The 19,913-nt window shown below is 39.5% G+C and overlaps 1 protein-coding gene across 2 annotated transcripts in view; it reads right to left on the bottom strand.

Annotated features, from left to right (window-relative positions):
- LOC146004216 (putative transporter slc-17.2) overlaps positions 1–16,501 on the bottom strand; it is a 62,329-nt gene extending 45,828 nt beyond the window's left edge. Inside the window, exon 1 of one of the 2 annotated variants that reach the window (XM_083142896.1) lies at positions 16,445–16,501. The gene's annotated coding sequence lies outside the window, so the exon portion shown is untranslated. Of the gene's footprint in view, positions 1–651; positions 787–16,444 lie in introns of those variants that run through there. The other variant, XM_083142889.1, reaches the window with a different exon arrangement.
- Between the last annotated feature and the right edge of the window lie 3,412 nt (positions 16,502–19,913).

Below are 19,913 nucleotides of genomic sequence, written 5' to 3'. Positions count from 1 at the left end.
ACATAACGCCTTAGAGGAAAGTGCACATTTCAGAATCCAGGTGTTCCATATTTATTGGCGGTAACTGTACAGTATTAACTCAAATATTAATTTCTCTCATTATATATGGCGGCGCTATCCTGTCGCAAATAATTTTTGAATGCTCGTGTATCAGACTTCCAAATTTGCTTATTTTAGATAGGTCCCAAACTGGAACGTCTATTTCAACAACTGAACTCTGAACAATTTGTAATCGCGATCGAAAATTTAAATTTCCCCTGCTGCGTCTTCCTTAAGGCCACCTTGTTTGTTTACATGAAATTTACAAAATTGGCTGATCATTCCCACCACAGCGCAACAGTTGGAGACGAAAGTGAAACAATCTCATGCATCAATTTTGTTATAATTTAAGTTCACTTTTGCACAGATAAATAGGCTATATCGGAAGTTATCCTATAGTTTAACGCCTTATGGCCTTACGCCCCTTGAACCCAGAATCTCTTGATTGGAAGACGAAATGCAGCACCTGATCAGTTTCTATTTTTTCAGTGTTTTGCTAGACTATTGTTAATAGATTTGTGTACGGTGTTAAAATATGTAGTTGAGATTTCCAGAGGTCGGTGCCCTATTACTTCCTATTCTCTAAGGATAAAAAGAAGAAAAATCACTTACGTCGAAACATTTATAGCTCTGGAAAACATCTGAAGAAAGCATTCTCCCTCGCCTAATGAACTTTTGGGACACACTACTGTTCTCTTTAACCGGTGTCTGGTCCAAGAGGACTCAGCCCTTTCTCTACCTCCTGCCCCCTTGGCCAGAATATGCAGGAATTTAAATTCGCATAGTTCTATTCCTGTTAAATTCAAGGCCGCCAGGATGCACTGATGTCACCGATATTCTTGCCAAGAACTTGCCAATGTACGTCCGTGATTTATATAGGTGTTTGGCAAGGTTGCAGATTGTCAACATTTCCATCTCATTTACCAGTTAAGCCTTCCCGATGGCTTAGTGGTAATGTCGTCGCCTTGTAATCAAGGGGTCTCGGAATCGATGCCCAGTGGAGGCACATGGCACAGTGATTCGGATCCCACTTTAAACTGTAGGTCCAGTCCCGATTAGCCTCTCTGTGCATAAAGTGGACTTAAAACAACAATTTATTTACCTGAAATTCTGGGACAGAGTGATTCATATGAAGATCTAAGAAGAAGAAACAGAGAAGTAAGAGCATTTTGTAGTTACCGATTTATGTTTACAATCACAATTTATAATTATGCGTATTAGCTAGTATTAGCTGGATTACGGCCCGTTTCGCCTTACACACAAAAAATTTCCCACCAGGGAATATTATCGACATGAATGGTCATTATTATTAATGTATTATTAACCTAACCTGACCTAACCTAACCTAACCGACAGCACAATGGGAGCCAAGGTAGCCAACATCAGAAGCTCTGCGCTCCCATTATGAATTACCCTTCAAGTCGATAATATTTCCAGGTGGGAAATTTTTTGTGTGTAAGGCGAAATGGGATGTCCCGTTTCGCCTTAGAAAGTTCGTGTCACATAAATCATTTGAAATTCTATTGGGGGAGGTGAAAACGCAATAAGGCGAAATGGGATAAGGTGAAACGGGAGGACACGATTAGCTGGTACGGGGCGATCACTTTAGGAAATCTATTCCAATGAATGAGGGAGCTATAGTCTCGTTCTCGGCCTTGTCTCGAGTCCTCAATTTCTGTCTCGTCTCAAATGCCAGTCTTGTTCTCGGTTTCGTCTCCAGTTGTAAATATCGTTCTCGTCTCGAAAAGTGGGGTTCTTCCCAAACTCTTACCCCGTGGCAGTTAATGTTGCCCACGAGACGAGACATGGAGAGAAATTCATACTCTTGGATACACCCAGGTTTTTTTTTTAGTAGCAGTGCCCATTCGGGCTATATTGAAATAAATGCATAATTGGTGCGTTTTAAGTCTGCTTTATGTACGGGTAGGCTAATTAGGACTTGACCTGTAGTTTAAAGTGAAATACGACTACTGTGTAACGTGCCTCTACTTGGGATCCAACCCGGGCGACAGCGTTACTACTACGCAATTGGAAGGCCGTTTTCCTCCCGAGCTCCGAAAAAATAGACAAGTTTTCATGCTAACAAAGTACACAAGTTTTCTGCATATTAAAAAACCACATATAACCTTTCTATCACAGTGTTACCCCGTCCCCTTTCAGTACATCTGAAGAAATCACATAGTAAAACCATTTGCGACTATATAGTCTCGAACCAGACGAAGTTCTCTGTCTCATTTAAAGTCTAGGTTTCGTCTTAAATTTCGAAAATCGTCGCGTTTTCGTTTCGTACCATCCCCACTTCTAGTTATATACTGAAAACCTATTTTCCAGAAGGATTGTATTCGTGAAGCATTTCCAGAACTGAATCGATATACTACAATTCTCTGTAAAATTGAATCCCAATGTTTTATTTCCTTACCTCTGGTGGCATTATTTGCCTATACTAATAAATAGGTAATGAAATATGAAAGCGACAGTATAGTATAACAACAAAACGTAAACTCTTTGAATATTATGGAATGTACCAATTCGTTCTTGTGAATATTCGGTTGTCCACTTGCATTTGGTTGATTCACATTCTAAGTTCCCTTTTCTGTATAATTTTTGCCTGACTTCCAATTCACTCTAACTCGGTACTGTACAAATGACATTCAAAATAAGTCAACGTTTATTTCCTGTTTCACAATGTCTATGCCCCCTTCTTCGAGACTTAGCGTCGTTTCTGGTATTCTGTCTGCATGCACATGTAGAGTGGTATTTGAAGGGTGAATGAGGGGAAATTCTGCCTCCGGTTACTGCATCCCGCTCTGTAGTTGTAAAGTTATAAGCCATTGGGAGATCAAAATATCCTGATGCTTCAAAAGAACTAACTTAAACTACCTCCCACTGAAAATTTTGAAATATCATAGTGTGCACACAAGCAAAAGGTACTAACGAAAAACAAACAAATCAAGAATAAAAGCCAGCCCTTAGCAGAGACGTGGAATTTAACAATAGAAACACTTTATGCGTAGAAAAACGATCCTCATTTCGAAACACAGAGTCTCCCCTGCTAATCCAACCCGAGTCAATGCCAGTTCCGGAGAAAGCCTTCATAAACCGAAATGGAAATTGTGTTATGGATTGCAAGATCCATACCATGGTAACCTAGACGATAACTGTAGAGCAATGCAATCACCTATTGATCTCACTATTCAAGTAAGCCAATCTTAATGGTTGGAGAACTCAAGAACAGATAAATGCAATACTTAAAAACACCACCTATGGTTGTAGTCGATAATGATCCATACTTCCATGCCTCCCTATTCCAGTTGCCTAATACTCATGCTTAGATCCGTACTCCAATACGAAACTTTGAACGAGTACTTGGTGTTGAAGATCCTTTGTCTATGTTACATCAACAGCTCACGAAGTTATCATCAAGTAACTGTCTAAGGATATAAAGTATTATAAAACTGTAAGTGGCTCCATTAAATCTGGAAGAAACTTACCTGAACTCAAATCAAAATCCGTGTGGCTCTGACCATGATAGAACAGTCGAAACCAGATGCCCAGAACGAAACACGAAAGTCAAAACTAACTCTTCTTGCTCGGTTCATTCGAGGAAAAATGAACATGAATGAGAGCTATTTCCGTTTGTCGTTTTTTGTAACGAATCTATTCAATAGCTGCGTGAATGGATCGTCATATTCTAACATCCGTCGCAATTTTTTCGCGGATGTACAACGCAATATCTCGTCCCACGTCCAGTCCAGCTACTGTAGGCTCACTTGGTGTAACGGCACGTCAGAAAACAGCTTGCTTTTGCAGCCTAGTCCGCAAAGAGTGTTCCCATCAACTGATGATCGTTCACGTTAGTATGAACGTTGATCTATCAGCCATGACGTCACAATCAGGCTGTTAACCTATCCCGAAGGCAACGGCACAGTAGGAGATGGCATTCGATCTACTAAGCATTACTGTTGCTAAATCTTATTAGCATTCCCAAGGCTGGACGGACAGCTACTTAATAACGTTGCTCTCTCTTTATTGACATGGGGGACAAGTTCGTTGGTTTATCAGGTGTTTGTTGACGCTTTCTCTCCAACCACCACGTATGTGTAAGCTGCCGAATTAGGAGATGGGGTCTCTCTCTACCTTCCGGTTCCTGCCCTTGTGCAACTCGGAGGACATCAACGTGGCGTAACGTGGCTACTGGGATTAAAGCAAACGTTAAACTGAGGTTCAATAAACTCAGCACAATGAACTTCTGATTCCATTTTTCAATGTGGTTCTTTACCTTAGCCTAGGCTAAGGTCGGTGACTTTTTCAGGACATATGCGCTTCGCTGGTTATGAAATTAATTGTTTTTAATGTTTCGTGGTCGTGGGTAACATGCACTAGCCACTCTTCAATAGTAACATGGAGTTGATGGTAACTCCCAATATTTTAAAAAATATATAATATGTATCTCTGCTCCGACAATGTCCCTGCATAAAGTAGCCCTTGGATTCACTCGGCCTCTTTAATGTGTACCTGGGGGTAATCCTGGGAGCGTAAAAGCGGCCGAAGTGTGTTGCTGATCACACTACCTCCACTATGGCCGAGATCGAGAATATATGGAGCCTACTTCGACATCCCCTATGCTATGCGCCTTCGTGGCATGGCGCATTGCACAGACGATAGTTTTACATGTAAGCAATTATGTAAAGGCAAATATAGCCTATTGTTATATTGCAAATATGGTTACATTGAAGTCACATCAAGTAGTTTTTTTTTTAATTATGTAAAAATAAACAAAGATGAACATAGTGATGATATTCCACATGAGAAATATGTAAATACAGTAAGAACATAATAACTTCACTAACGTGAATAGTAACAAGGGTGATGGATTATGATTTACCACATACACTCCAAAACACATAGATACAGTGAACGTAGACTGTTGTAACGAGTGCACTCACGGTCCCCGAAATGACGTGTCAATCATACCCCGGCACGGGGCCAAACGTCGTTATGTGTACGGGAAACCGGTCGTGACTCACGGTCCAGTTATCAAGTTCGGTACTGAGACGGTCGTTTATTGTCATACTATTGCGAGGCGGAGATTAATACCTTGAAAAGTTACACTGTTTTGTTTACCTTTGATATGTGGATTCGAACAATCATAAAACACTAATAGCATAATATCTGGTACCTGAAAAACGTCAAATAACAACACTGACGAACGGTAAAAAAGTGAATATATATTGTAACAACAAAAAAATATTGCAATCAACAACTGTTTACAAAGCCTCCTCACTCTCACAACATTCACTCTATCTCTCTTTCACACACATGAGGTATTTTTACATGTGAAGTATGGGTACAAATCATGGATCTCATTAACATATCATTCCTTTTAATTTTTAAACCTTTATGTGAATTTAGGGCATTTGTCTGCCAGCTCCTGTGCTCTTTTAAATTAACTTAAGTGCCAGCCCCTCGGAAAGCGGTTAACTAAGACAATTGGGTCGGCGTGGTTAAATCTTTCCTTCGAATGAACGTATGCATCGAGTCGTAAGCACGACATTATACAAGTTTCTCGGACGGGGGTATTACACATAAGCCTCTCTCGTCCAATGAGAACAACTACACAATTACATAGGGATGCAAAAACTTAATTGGCTCCAGCTGCCGGAAATACACAAATCAATCGTCGGCGCGAGCAAAAATTACCTTAAAAACCACTATGCAACAAATAATACTATTTCACGCACACGACCTTGCAATAAAAACAACTACGCTTTCCACAATTAAAAAGGACTCATCAGTCAACTATTGACAAGTTAAATGGCGCGACGGGGCGGTCGGTTACACAAGAAATGGAGCACACTTTGACAATTTATACTAAATATTAAAGAAATGAAATGGAGCTTCTAGCCCTGAATGCAGACAATTAAATTAGAACATCTGAACATGAAATAACTCTTTTTTATAACAATACCAAAAATTATCAGACGCGGGGGTTAGGTTCGGGGTTTCCTGAGTAACTTTGCGAATAAGTGAGACTTCGGCGTTAACTGTACGGTGTTGATACTAACGACGCACGTTTACATGGACATGAGACCCTCTGAAGTATACTGTACCAGACTCTGCTACATGGCGTGGTCATTCATCTCTCCTGGACGCGGGACTTGTACACGGTTCCTTTGTGGCGAAATTGTCCTCCGAGGTCGATCGCGACGAGGAATAATTGCGACGATCTGGTGTACTTGCACCTCCTTAGTACTTCGGGCGTTCCTCTTGCCACTAGCGTCGGATGTACGTGGTCACGCGCCGGTCAGGAATCTCTCCAGTGTCGGGCATCAATTGGACGTCGATCTGCAATCATCTCTCTCTGGTGACATGCCTCGTTTGGGCGTCGTTCTGGAATCGTCCTTCCCTCTCTCTCTCTCTGGTAACGAGCTTCGGTTGGGACGTCGATCTGAAAGCGTCCTTCGGGCTTTGGGCAGTGTTTGGTTTCGGCGTCGTCTGACTGGCTTCGGCGTCGTTGCAGGTGTCAGGGAAGCGACGGCCTCCCTTCTCTATCTTCTTTAGCCCTCCATCCTTATGTAGTCCACGCTTGGCAAAAACAAATCACCGCGTAATCTTCACCAAAATAAGGCGCACACTGGTAACTCTCTATCTGCAAGTCGCTCACAGTACGTAAGGAAACGAAGTCCACGGACGCAAAACAATGATCACGCGAGAGTGTAGCGCGGAAATGCTCTCTCTATGAAATCCGGGTAAAACTGTGTCTGGAATCATAGTACTGCCTATATATAAGAGATTCGAATTCTTCCGTTGAAAAGGGCGCTCTAGTGGCTTGGCTTCTGTTTCAGAGGGATGGAAATGACCTCTCTCCATTGTCTTGAAACGCGGTCAAGTGCGCGTCTTCGATCATTGCAGGCTTGGGCTCCAGCTGGTTTTCCTGGTCATCCGTGAACATGGGTTCGAACGCCTGCTGCGACTCAAGCCCGGTAGCGGCGAAAATAATCTTTCCTTATCTCCGTGTTGGTGCAAATATGTCATGTTCTAAGCGGCGGCTGTCACTCAAGAAAAACTCGTCCCCAACTCCCGACGTCTGGCTCGGATACAAGTTTATTCACAAAATAAATCAAACCTCACACTTTCATGTTTGTGCATAAAATGAATCAATAAACAAAAAATAATTTATATCGAACTGCGTTTCACATGTCACTAGATACCGTGACACTGTTTCGAGGAAGGAGAAAGTGAGGCTGACTAAACTATGCGTCAGCAATATTTGTTAACTAAATGCATCGTAGATCATTTTTATTCAAGAAGACTATGTTGACTTTCAACAATGTACATACACAGTTCCACTTACCATAGGCGTAACTAAGCGGGGGTAAATGGGGAACTTGCGCCCCCCCCCCAAAAAAAAATCTCAGGTTTAATCTCCTGCGACCTGAGGAGCGAAGTAATAATTTGCAACTTCGCAAATGTAACATTTATTTAGCAAATAATCCTGCATGCTATTTTTATGAGAAGAACTGCCTCCCCACCCCCTCACCCCCACACAATGCCGAGGACAGAAGGGGGAGGGAGAAGGAGCGGTTCCGTTAGGTTTAGTTGGAATGCTTTACGCAATCAATACCTGTTTTGGCCCGTAGTTTAGGTTAGGTTCTCTAATTTATCTTTGTTAGCCTACAAGCACATTGACACGCTCATTCACGTAAATTTCTTGGAAACACTCCCTGCCCTACCTTCGCCAGACATTAATTTGTAAATTAAAGATGATCAATTTACGAATGAATGTCTGACGAAGGGAGCGTGTGTTCTCCCGAAATGTTACGTGAAGGAACTCGTTAATTTGCTTGCAAATTTGAATAAAGAAACGTGCAAAATGAGTTATCAGTAGTAGACACATAAACTGGTAAACATTTATTCTCACTGCCAATGTTATAATTATTAGTAATATTGTTATCGTGGGCCAATAGTTGTAAATATATTAGCAATTCACCTGTTCATGTGAATTACAATGTCAGATTCGACTGGATAGAGCGCACAGAGCCCTCACCGATGGCGTAATGCTGTCACCTTGCAATTCAGCGGTCTCGGGTTTGTTCCCCGATAGAGGCTCACACTTTAAAATATATGTCCAGTCAAGATTAACTGAGCATAAAGTGCACTTTAGCAACTTTTTGTAACTGCTATCTAATAATTTGTCAATCATTTTCGTTGTATTCAATCCATCCCTTTTCTTAACGTTAAGTGCCCATATTCCTGTTGACAATGCCACAATGAGTTAAACGAAGTTTGATTGAGATAATCATTCTTTTAACTTTACAGCTTCCCTCCTGACAGATGATACAGTTATCGGTCAGATCATATCTGGAGCTACTGAGAGCTAACCTCACTCTCATTCTCAGATGCTTCAAGATGGGAGGGAAGTTAGATTTTAAAATCTCGCGGACTTTTTGTCAGAACTTATTCGGCAGAACATCTTCGCTGTAATCATATTTTGAATGCTTAAATCGTGCACAGAAATGTACTATTATAATGAGCAAAATATTTTGAAACACTGATCCGATTTTTTTTAAATCCATTCTGTAGGTTCAGAATTGTTTGTATTCTTGTATTCCTAACATTTTTTCTTTCGGAATTTGGTATTATGTTCTGTTCTATGCAAGTGCTACTTGTACTGTTTACGAAACCTGGCTGCATACGTTGTGTGTGTGTGATGGTGTGTGTGTGTGTGTGTGTGTGTGTGTGAGCGCGTTGCATGCATGCACCTGATGATTCTAAGTTGCTTGAAATGAATGCTCACTTCATTAGCAAATTCTTCCGATACTTTCAATTACGTGTTCCATTTCTTCCAGCGTTTGTGAGGTTTTGTTCTGTGTGAATCTTATATTTTTTTTTATTTTTTGATGAACATGTTAAATTTTCAAGGAACTTGGATACTATTTAGACAAGGTTTACGATATTTATATCGATATACAGTTTAACCTGAGTTATACGTATGTCAAGGTGAAGAGAAAATAATACCTATGTTGAGAATTACTTACATATCAGATTTAGATGCCATGCCATATCATTATTAAAATACTGTAATTGTACCTCTTTTTCAGGAACAAGATACAGGTTATTTCTGTCACAAAGTGGTAAATTAACAAACCTAAAAGTTTGATTCTTGAATACATTTCATTTTCCACTTTATTAGTGAACATTTTGATACTGAAATACTAGAGTAGACACTATAGTTTTATAGTTTTACTACCAATTAAAAAAACGTCTGAAATAGCATTTCTTTCACTAATGACTGTGCAAAGTGTGGTATGGCGATGCCTAAATCTGCAGCTATTTCAGTTTTAGACTTATGTGGATTAGCACCCACTTCCGTATAAATGTTACCTTCTAGTCAAGCGTATAACTTTTCCTCTTGCTGTTCTCCATGGCCGACCAGTAGCAACTGAAAACTGTCGCTTCTATGATATTGTTGTAGCTTGGTTACGTACAAATCGACTGTATTTTATGAAAATTAGTACGTATAACACCAATTACGTATAAATGCATAACGTACAAATAAGGTTTAATTAACACGTTTTAAAATTATATTTTGCCGGGACCTACAGCAATTGACGTGTATAACAAAATTACGCAGAACTGAGTTACATACTGTATAAAGCAGTCTCAACTGTATCACTGATAATAACATGAGTATTACCAGTTCTTTTAAAATGTTTTGATTGAGTACAATGTATTTCATATTTCCTTGCCTTCATAATTTCCGTTAAAAAGGTAACAACTTCTCCATTGCCACGTTATTCATCCTTAACCCTCTTCAAAACATTTAGATTCACATAGCCTACCACATGACAGTTGACGCAGGTTGATCGTTACCCCTCTTAACCACAGGCGAACGGGTTGAAAAACAGTAAACGACAACAGACATCAGCTTGACAAGTAAATCTAAAGCCATTAAGCAACTCCCGTCCTCACCTAACTTGTCGAGAGCACAGCACGTTCCTCATCTCGGACCAACAGGCGTAAAAACTCGTCCCATCATCCTTCTGAGCAAGACGAAGACTGATCTCCTAATCCCTCAAGCATGCACGCATGTTGCAATACCCAAGAACATGAGCTCAAGAGCTGCTTTTTTTCATTTCTTGTTTTGTTTCCTCATAGGAACTTACGTTGGTGATAGCTTCTGGTTACAAATTAAACAATGGGGAAGAAATGTACAACTTCGACCATCATATTTCAGTGATTCGGTTCCCACTTTACACTGTAGATCCTGTCCCGATTAGCCTATACCTGTGCATAAAAAGGACTTCTAAAACTGATTCTCTACCTAAAACTTTCTACCAAGGTTTGATTTACTCTTACTTTCGTACAGAATATACCTTTTTACACCCCGTCCACAAAATCGAAATATCTAAATAGGCCACTGCTGACTATCCCATTAAAAATATTACTTCTTTCTCTAGTTAGATTTAGTTCGATAGTTTACGCTAACTTTAACACTTTTGTTTGCAAAGAGGAAAAGAGGTATCACCAGGGATTCGAACTCAGAACCACTTATGCCAGAACGGTAGGCAGAGAAGTCTTTAGGGGAGATAGTTGTGTCTTTCATGGCCGCTTGTGCGTGCGCTATGATAGAAACTGAGCATTTTCTCTGAATGACTGACTAAAGGCTGGTTTACATTGGCCGAGTAAACGTGCAAGTAAGGCAAAGCGAGCTACTCTCCTACTGTAAAGGGACACTGGGTCGACTGCCTCCCACCCTCTTCCGCTTTCCTCACACGGAAGTGCACAATGCTGCTCCGGGGTGCACCCAGTCTTAAATCAATGGGTACCTGGGGACAATCCTGGGGGATAAAGGCGGTCAGAGCGAGGTGCTGATCACATCACCTCCAAAATGGCCTAGATCGAGAACGTGTGTGGCCCTTCATCCCCTTCATGACACGGTGCTATAAGCACGGAGAACTTTCGCTATACCTCCGAATCTACATCATAACGTTTGTGGATCTGTAAAGGACTTGATTATGACTGGAAAACAAATTTGAGAAATACATAAATAAAATAAGGTGCGCCAGAGTTATAAAGCAAAGCTTTAAGAAAAATACTGTTGTTTAAGTTGTAGTCTTAGGGACATTGTAGAAGATAAAAGATACTGAATTCCATTCAGCTTATTTGGAAATTACGTAATGCACATTTTTACACGATATCGCCGTCAAAGACCACAAAGGGATTCATTCTACTATCCGACTTTACTGGAACCGAGTAAACACTTGACAAAAAAAAAAAAAAAAAGTGGTTCGAAAGACAGTGGAGCAAATCGCCCCAGCTACTGCCCTGTCTACTGGTCAAATGTAAACCAGTCTTTAGGGAATGACTTTCACTTAGCCTGCGTCGAGTCTTAAAGCGCTCTTTGTGGATATGAATGTTTCTCTCAAGCAAGCATGTTTATTTGGGTGAAAACATTTCGAGAAGGGCAAGATTCTAACGTTCGTTAGATCAATTGGTTCTCACCGCCTTAAGTATTGGCAGACTCTGGCCGTAGATTCTAAATGAATGCCTTCGTTAATTTCAAAGACATAACCAGTAAAAGAGTACGTCAGACAACGAGATAGTCCCGTCAAACGTAAACTTCTCTTCCTTCAGAAGACTCCTAGGGTAAAACAGGTCTTTAGAACAACACGAGGATAGTCAATTCCAGTGACGGCGCCAGGGAAAAGTGATGGGGGGGGGGCGTAAGAGGGGCGACAAAATATTGTTGGGGGACAGTCACATTAAAACGCCCGAAAACACTACATATAGATATATATTCTATTCATGTATAATGTTTTGTATTTGTCCTTTATTTAGAGTGGACGTTTACTGCCTAAATTTACTTCTTGATTACGAGTTTATCTCCATGTGATTCGCTTTAATTAAGGCATTAATTCTTTTTTTTTATTCGTGGAAACTCCGCAAGTTGCATTGTTTCTAGTGGCCTATTTCAGTATTGGAAGACACTTATAATTTTACAATACATCGTCTTTCTTGAGATGAAACTACTAATATAAATCAAGTTATAAGATAATAATATAAATGACGAAAACAAAATGTTTCGAAGAGTTTAATTTCCTTGCAAAATAAACATGACGTTGGAAGAAATTAATTTTCTTAAGTATTGGAAACAACGAAAGTCACTTAGTGAAGTGCAATTCTGCATGAAAATTATGCTGTATGTGCTTTGGAGAACACATTGCCCACCTTTGGTACGTCCAGGACTTGACATTTCTTCTCAATAGCAAGGACAGCCAAATGAGGCAGCTGGCATCCAGCATCCTGTTTCGAGCAAGGCTTTTCAAAGGTTTCAAAGACGAAAAGGTTCTTTCACACGCCGGATTGGAAACTGGAATTGTTAAAGAGAATACAACTAGAGTGTGAACCTTCTTAAATGCCAATTTATACTTCCCTAGGATTTCGAAGAAATTCATTAAGTTTAGTACTTTCGTTCCATCTTCGTAACGCTGAAGAATTTTGGGCAAAATCTGTGTTTCACCTTTCAGGGAAACGTTATCACAGAATTAAAAATCTGCAAAAGGTTTACGGTTAACTCATAATTCAAGAAATATTCTCACCCTGGTATAGGCTACCTCTTACTCTACCACTCCAACGCATGTTTGTGCTACACAATTACAGGCACCTATGGAGTTCTTGGGAAGACGTTCTTCGATGTTGATATGTACGAGAAAGAGCGAACCTGCATCTAATGATTGAAGAGTGGCAAATCCTAAAAAGCGTTCTTTTACCCGCCCGCGATACAAATATCTGTCCTGTTCCTTTCTCGCAATGTATTTTGTTTCATTTGACATCAGTGCGAATACTTTCGCCTCTTCCACTTCCTAGCTTATTTTGCTGAGAATAAGTGTGGATATTACGCAGATTAATTTGTTTTGAATCGAATTTTGAGTAATTTGCATTTTAAGGTTCAAGTTCAATACATTTCCGAATATTCCCTCATTTTGAAATTAACTTCAAGAGTATCGAAGAAATTCCCTTTGTTAAGGTTTGCCTCAGACTCATCATCTCGAAAATCAAGTCCCTGAATAGTAAGAAACTGCGATGCATCCACAACAACTGATACGTACCTACAGTGTCGGTTTTCTTGGATCACCTTTGGGCCCGGGTTCGATACTCGGTGGAGGCACTTCAAACTGTAGGTACAGTCCCGATTATCCTTACTGTGCATAAAGTGGACTTAAAACATCAAATCAACCAACCAACCAAATCTTGAATCACGTTTGAATGTCTTTTCCTAATTAGCGTTGTCACTAACGACCCACGATTAGAATAATTTGCCCGTACTACAGATGATGTTTTGTGGTCCTCAGAATGTTCGTGATGTTCTAAAACCATCCACATTTAGGCCTAACGCTTCTTTCCAGTTTTTAGATATGGTTAAAACTTAGGTTAATCGCGACGATTACAGAACATAAATGAATGAGAAATCACCTATGCCCAGGTCGTCGCTAAAATCTTGAACGAAAGTCAGACACGCATATATACTAAAACAAAATTAATTTTTGTTAGTCAAGTTGGTCTTATGTGATATGCAGAATACATCACTTAGAAAAGGTGGAAATCGTCATACTCTTAGAAATGAACTCTCTTATTATTCGATATTTAATTAACTTCAGTTGGGGGGACGGACGAGGGGGGTGCCAGCCCCCTCTGGCGTCGTCACTGGTCAATACCGTAGCTAGGCCGTGACTAGAAGGAGCCCCATCAGCTGGATTTGTTTCCATGTTTCAAAATCTCCTCCGATAGCATTGCTTCATTGTAGTGTCAGAAGATGCACCGAACAGGCACGTATCTAGAAATACATTTCTGGGGGTCCGACCAAGTGTTTCAATAATAATAATAATATAATTAGAATAATAAAATTAAAATAACATTAATTAAAATGTAAATTAAATAATATTGTATTATTATTATTACATGAATAGGTAAAAAGATGGTGAAAAAATAGATAAAAACAGCACACATTCATTACCTAGCTTACGTGTAAATAAGATCGCCAAAATCTGCATAAAAATAATTGCCCTGGCAAGGAAATTAATTTCAAATAGATAAATAATTGAATATTTATTGAATAACAAAAAAGGAGTTAAATCCAATTGAAATAGGCAAAAAAGTTAGCATACATTACAGAACAATCGAATTTTATTCATAACTAGCTGATTACCCGACGTTGCCCGGGTATTTATTTATCCCAATCTTCTATTAGACAGGAAAATAATGAATTCTAACTATAGTGTAAAATGAACTTGGAGTTGAACGGCATTGGGAGTGTCACTATTCATCTTAGCGACCCCGAAAACTATGGATTCCATACTAGTATCGGTCGTTTTACATGTCAACCCCTTCCCACCCCCACCCCTAGGGGTGCCAGGGGTGTCTCGGAGTTGAACGGCATTGGGAGAGTCACTATTCATCTTAGCGATCTAGAAAACTATGGATTCCACTCTAATATCGGTCCTTTTCGATTATTTCTACATGTCAACCTTTCCCACCCCGCCCCCGCACCTACGGGTGCCAGGGATGTCTTACCCCCACAGCATTTCTTTCCAGATTGTAAGTCATATGTGTACCAAGTTTGGTTGAAATTGCTCCAGGCGTTCGAGAGTTATACCGGAACAAACATACATACATCCATTTTTATATATACAGATAGATTGTTAACTGAAAAATTGAGATTGAAAGGTTACTGGGGGATGGATGCAGTGCTTTTTTTCTGACTTTTGTAATTAATTACTTAAGATTTCATTTTTCTCTGCTATTGTTGATGTAAATTATAGGTTGAAATGCCTTACTCGATTCTGCGGGCTTGTAATCAAAATTTGAACACCCTAAATGGGCATTTGTCTGTTGTATTGAAAATAATAATAATAATTTAGAGTGTAATTTCTACGTCAATATATAGGCGTAACTTGGCAAAATTTTCAAATTCATTAAAATTTACGAGTTAGGGGACCTGAGGAGCAAAGTTATAAAGAGTAATATTTGTGATTTCGCAAACGTCACAGTTATTTAGCAAACAATCCTGGATGCTGTTTTTATGGGATGGAAAACTTTTCGAGTCTCTTCCCCCAAAGTTAAGCCCCAGGTTTGTAGTGCCACCCTAATTTTCTTTTTTAATTCTGATTTTCTCTTTTATCACTCAGAAGTTCATGGGATTTATTTTTCTTTGTCAAAGTCCCACCCAGTCGCTTGCTTGGCTTGGCGAGGGGAGAGAATCGCGCCCCTCGGGCAAGTCTCACTGGATAGGGGTTATTTTTGTTATTTTTTCTTCTTTTTGTGTATTAGTGTGTGTGTGTGTGTGTGTTAGAACCACTGGACAAGGCTAAAGAAAACGGCAACACTGCAAAAACACAAGGGAAGGGAAGGTTTGGAGTCTTTGGGGTGACAGGAGTGAGGGTGTGTGTTACGAGGTGTGCTTAAACTTTGCATACAGGGATGCAGGGGTGTCGCTTGGAAGACGAGTAGGTGAAGTGCAACTGGTGTGCAGGTGGCGATGTTGAGTGGGAAGAGATAGAGCTTGATACCACTCCAGCACGGCCGAACCGGAACATCATCTTTCCCCTCCAACAACGGATCACAGACTTCAAAAAGGAAGAACAGTGCTGCGTGTGAGTGAGAATAGACATGGTAGTGATTCGATATGGTGCACCATCAAAGTGATAAGGTAAGGGATCCCGCAAAACTTAACTTATGGCCATGAGAGTATTTATTTTGTATGCGATATCCTTAGTTATTTTTATATTCTTTATTATCAATAATCAATTTATATGATCTTAGCAAATTCGAGTTTTTTGCTTACATATTTGCCCCCTACAGGTTTGATTCTGTCCCCTCAAAATTCGGTCTCAAGTTACGCCAATGCGTCAATACATATGCATTACGTAGTTTGCGTGCGAATTACGTATATGCTTAAATGCGCACACACACGGAATTCAACTACGGACCTGACATTCTGATTTCGACTAACTGGTGAAACGAGGCGAGATTCATATGTTACCAACTGCAAGCTAAAATGGGTCCTCAGAGATTTATGGACATACATCCAAAGAATTTCCTCAACATCCTTTTTTTTTTTTTTCGTAAAGATCCAATGTATGGGCATTTTAGCTATAAATTTACCCTTATACCCTTCAGATGGAAAATTCTCGATAAACAACTGCAGGTCTTAACCGCGACACAAGATGCGTGTTTACGTCCATTGTTTCCTACTTTCCTGGCAACTGAAATCTCGTTCATATTTGAACGCCCCTCGTATATGATATTTTCCTTTACCCAAAAAGAGGAAAACTAACTCGCATGAATGTACCGTGCACACACACTGAAGTATACGTTCCATTAAGGCATATTAAACTTCACTTACCTGAAACCAGGAATTAAAAAGTTCACTAACGACAACCAACAACATCTGCTGTCAACCACTCTTTAACTAGCACAGTCTTTAAAATCCTCTCCCAAGCCTGACGCTACAGGTAACCTTGAGCAACAAATCAGTTCAATTGCTAGTCATTGCGAAATATCTTATCAACAAGATAATCAGTAAGCTGCCATCAATAAGCTTCCATACTGGCAAGAAGATTTTCACATGGCGATTGTTTTTTTTTTTTTTTATCTGCAGCTCTGAAACGTGTATGGTAACTACCATAAATATCCATTCCATACAGCTAATGTTTAGAAATTGGCAATATCGTGAGTTGCTTTTCACGATATATCGCCAATAGAGTTTCCTGCGTTAGTAAAAATATAAAAATGTTATGTTGGCATATCGGTCAACAGTCCACTCGCTAACCCCCCCCCCTCCTAAAATATGTATTGTTTACCAACCTCCAGGAAGTATTGTTGCGCTATGCCTCCCCACTTACGATGCGCTTAGAGTTGCAGACGTCCCGTATATACGGGATCAAGCACGTATCCAACGGGGCTTAGGGGTCTCGAGCCCCCTCCCCCGAAAGTTTTCAGTTTCACTAGATAAAATGAGGTTTTTGGTTTCTTGTGGTGTGAAATAAGATAATGTGACGATAATTTAAGGAGAGAAATAATTATCGAGGCAATACGGAGAATGTTCTGTATCCCTGTTATTGTTAATAGTGCCTATTCAAGGTGGAGATCAGGTGGCTGGACCCCCCCCCCAGGAAATTTTTCAGTTTACATTAGATAAAATTAGGTATTTGTCTTTTTGAATAATGTGACGATAATTTAAGGAGAAATAATTATCGAGGCAAGACGAAGAATGTTCTGTAACCCTGTTATTGTTAATAGCGCGTATCCAAGGTGGGAATCAGGGGGCTCGAGCCACCCCTCCCCACACACCTTCAGGAAATATTTCTGTTTTCATTAGATAAAATTAGGATTTTGGCTTCTTGAATAAAGTGACGATAATTTAAGGAGAGAAATACTATCAAGGCAAGACGGAGAATTCTATAACCCTGTTGTTGTTGATAATATTGCACGTAAACTTTTCTTGAGCTTTCAGTATTGTCGCAGCAAACTTGAGCACTATGTAGAGACTTGTCAGCATTTGGAAGCTGCACAGCAAAGGTATCGCCACACGTAGAGCGATTCGTTATAATTTTTAATCTCTGGAAGGCACGAGAGGGAATGTTCTTGAATAAGAGGAGTCGAACTACTGGCAATATTTATAAAACGTTTATCTGCGCAACGTTTTAGAATATACTGAGGATATGAATACGCGTTAATTAGAACCATTCCTAAATAGAAATTCTTTGACCGAACCTTGGATCCAATGAGAAAAATGGCGTTGTCTCTGACATCATTTCCTTTTAATCGTTCAATTCAAGGACTTGTTCATGATTTATTTGATCGTGTTAAAGGTCCTAATACGAAATGATCAAAAAATTCTGGTGAGTTGATTTTTAAAAATGTGTCCGAGATAAAGAGTGGCGTGCCCACGATTTTCGGCAGGGAGAGGGGTTACGCATACTATTTTTGGTGGTGCGTCCTCATTTTACCATCTTTTCCTGTCTTTGACGTTCTTTTTTTAAGGAATACTGTGTCAAATAGGGTTATGACCCCACCAACCCTCCCTTGGGCACGTCACTGGAGATACCTAAATGAGTAAGCATTTGATCATATTGGGAGAAGAAACATTAGATGTGTTGGGAACGGAAGGGTTTTCACTGTGCATTAATTGTTTCGCGATCCAGCTGTATTCTATAGAAGACTTCCTTTGTTTCGTGCCGATATATGTAGGGTGACCAGACACACACATTCAAAAAAGAGGACCGAGCAGGTGAAAAAGGAGGACAAAGTCATAAAAAAGAGGACGCCGCAAAGAATGCCAACACATTTGCCACTACTCCTAATTTAATCAATATATAAAAATCTTAATAACACTTTGCTTACAGAGAATTTTCAGGTGATCTCTTTCAATAACTTCCTCTTATCTTTAAGCAAAGAAAGCAATCTCCGAATCTGTCATTTAACAAATGACAAAGAATATCTACAATTTGAAGCACATATTTTTACTCCTTTTCTAATTCTTGGATATTAGAATGAAATATCCTCACAAGTGAATACAAATGTAACAAGTAAGATTAGCTTTAACTTATTTCCAAACACCGAATTACAATTTTTAAGTTGCTTACATTGGGTAGAGAAATATGATTTTAATGCCATGAACATTTCTATCACTCTTTCAACAGTAGGTGAAAGTGACAGCCGCCTTACACTTTACCTCATTTTCGTTTCTTCCTCCATCCTTTCAAAGCTGGATATTTTCTTGCAAGATAATTGTTGAATTTACACTTTAGCTTCGTTATTTCATGAAAGTAAATATTACTTAATAATCAAAATTCTCACTACGCGTTTCTGTATCGTGTATGTATAACTCGAAAAGGAACTGGCCGATCCCCGTAGCGGAGTGGTTGGCACACCACGTCACAACGAGAGCGGTCACCGATTCGAGTCCTGGGCAGGGTGTTCTTTGTGAGTGTCCCTTCATCAAAATCATCATACCATCGCTCATATCCATATTAGCAATTAGCCAAAAGTGGCAGAAAAGCGAAGTAAAATAAACCAAATCAATCAATCAAAAAGGAACTTAACAGACTACGCGTTCCAGCAGTCTCAGAGGGCGAAACAACGAGTTAGAACTTAGAATAATACTAATGACTAGGGTGCCGAATTTTGCCTATTTGCCATTTGTAGTAAAACATAGGCTTCAATGTTTAAAGTTCGTTTCATGGTGTTTCTAGTACTAAAACGCATTTTTATAGTGCCTATAAATGCCTATTTTGATTAATCGTGCTCAAAAATCGCTATTCTGCAATTTTGGCATACTTCAGCTTTTTTTACGTGCCTTTGGCTTTCCCTAGATTCAATAATGTAAGGCTTTGTTGATGTTGTACTGACTGAAATCTGGTATTTACCAGATTTGAGGGTCTCAATTGATTGGAACATTATTTCAAAATATTCTTTTTGTTACAATGGTGGAAATTGTTTTTCCATCATTTGTTCAAATTCGCACAGTAGTTACCACAAGCTGTTTTTGTGAGAATTACTTTTCCCCACAAATGTGAATTTCGATCAAAAGAATGTTAATTAATATTAATAGTTTGTTATCGTACTTTTATGGATAAACTGTGCGGGACAGAATTTTTTTTGGTCGGGACGGGAAATTTTTTAAATCCCGACATTCGGGACGGGAAAAATTTACAATTTCCCGAAGCTCTGGAAATCTCGAATTCTACACGTAATTTTCACTTTGTGATTATTTTTGCATTTCTGGAATAAAAACTAACAATTTCCGATAAGTTCCAGACACTTACAATGCAGAAAACGTAAAAAATTAACGACTTTTTAAAGTGAACATT

The sequence above is a fragment of the Lepisma saccharinum genome, chromosome 1 (assembly GCF_977018435.1).
Source record: "Lepisma saccharinum chromosome 1, izLepSacc3.1, whole genome shotgun sequence".
Lineage (NCBI taxonomy): Eukaryota > Metazoa > Arthropoda > Insecta > Zygentoma > Lepismatidae > Lepisma > Lepisma saccharinum.
The sequence above is the reverse complement of the archived record's forward strand: the minus strand, read 5'-3'. Positions and strand labels throughout refer to the sequence as shown.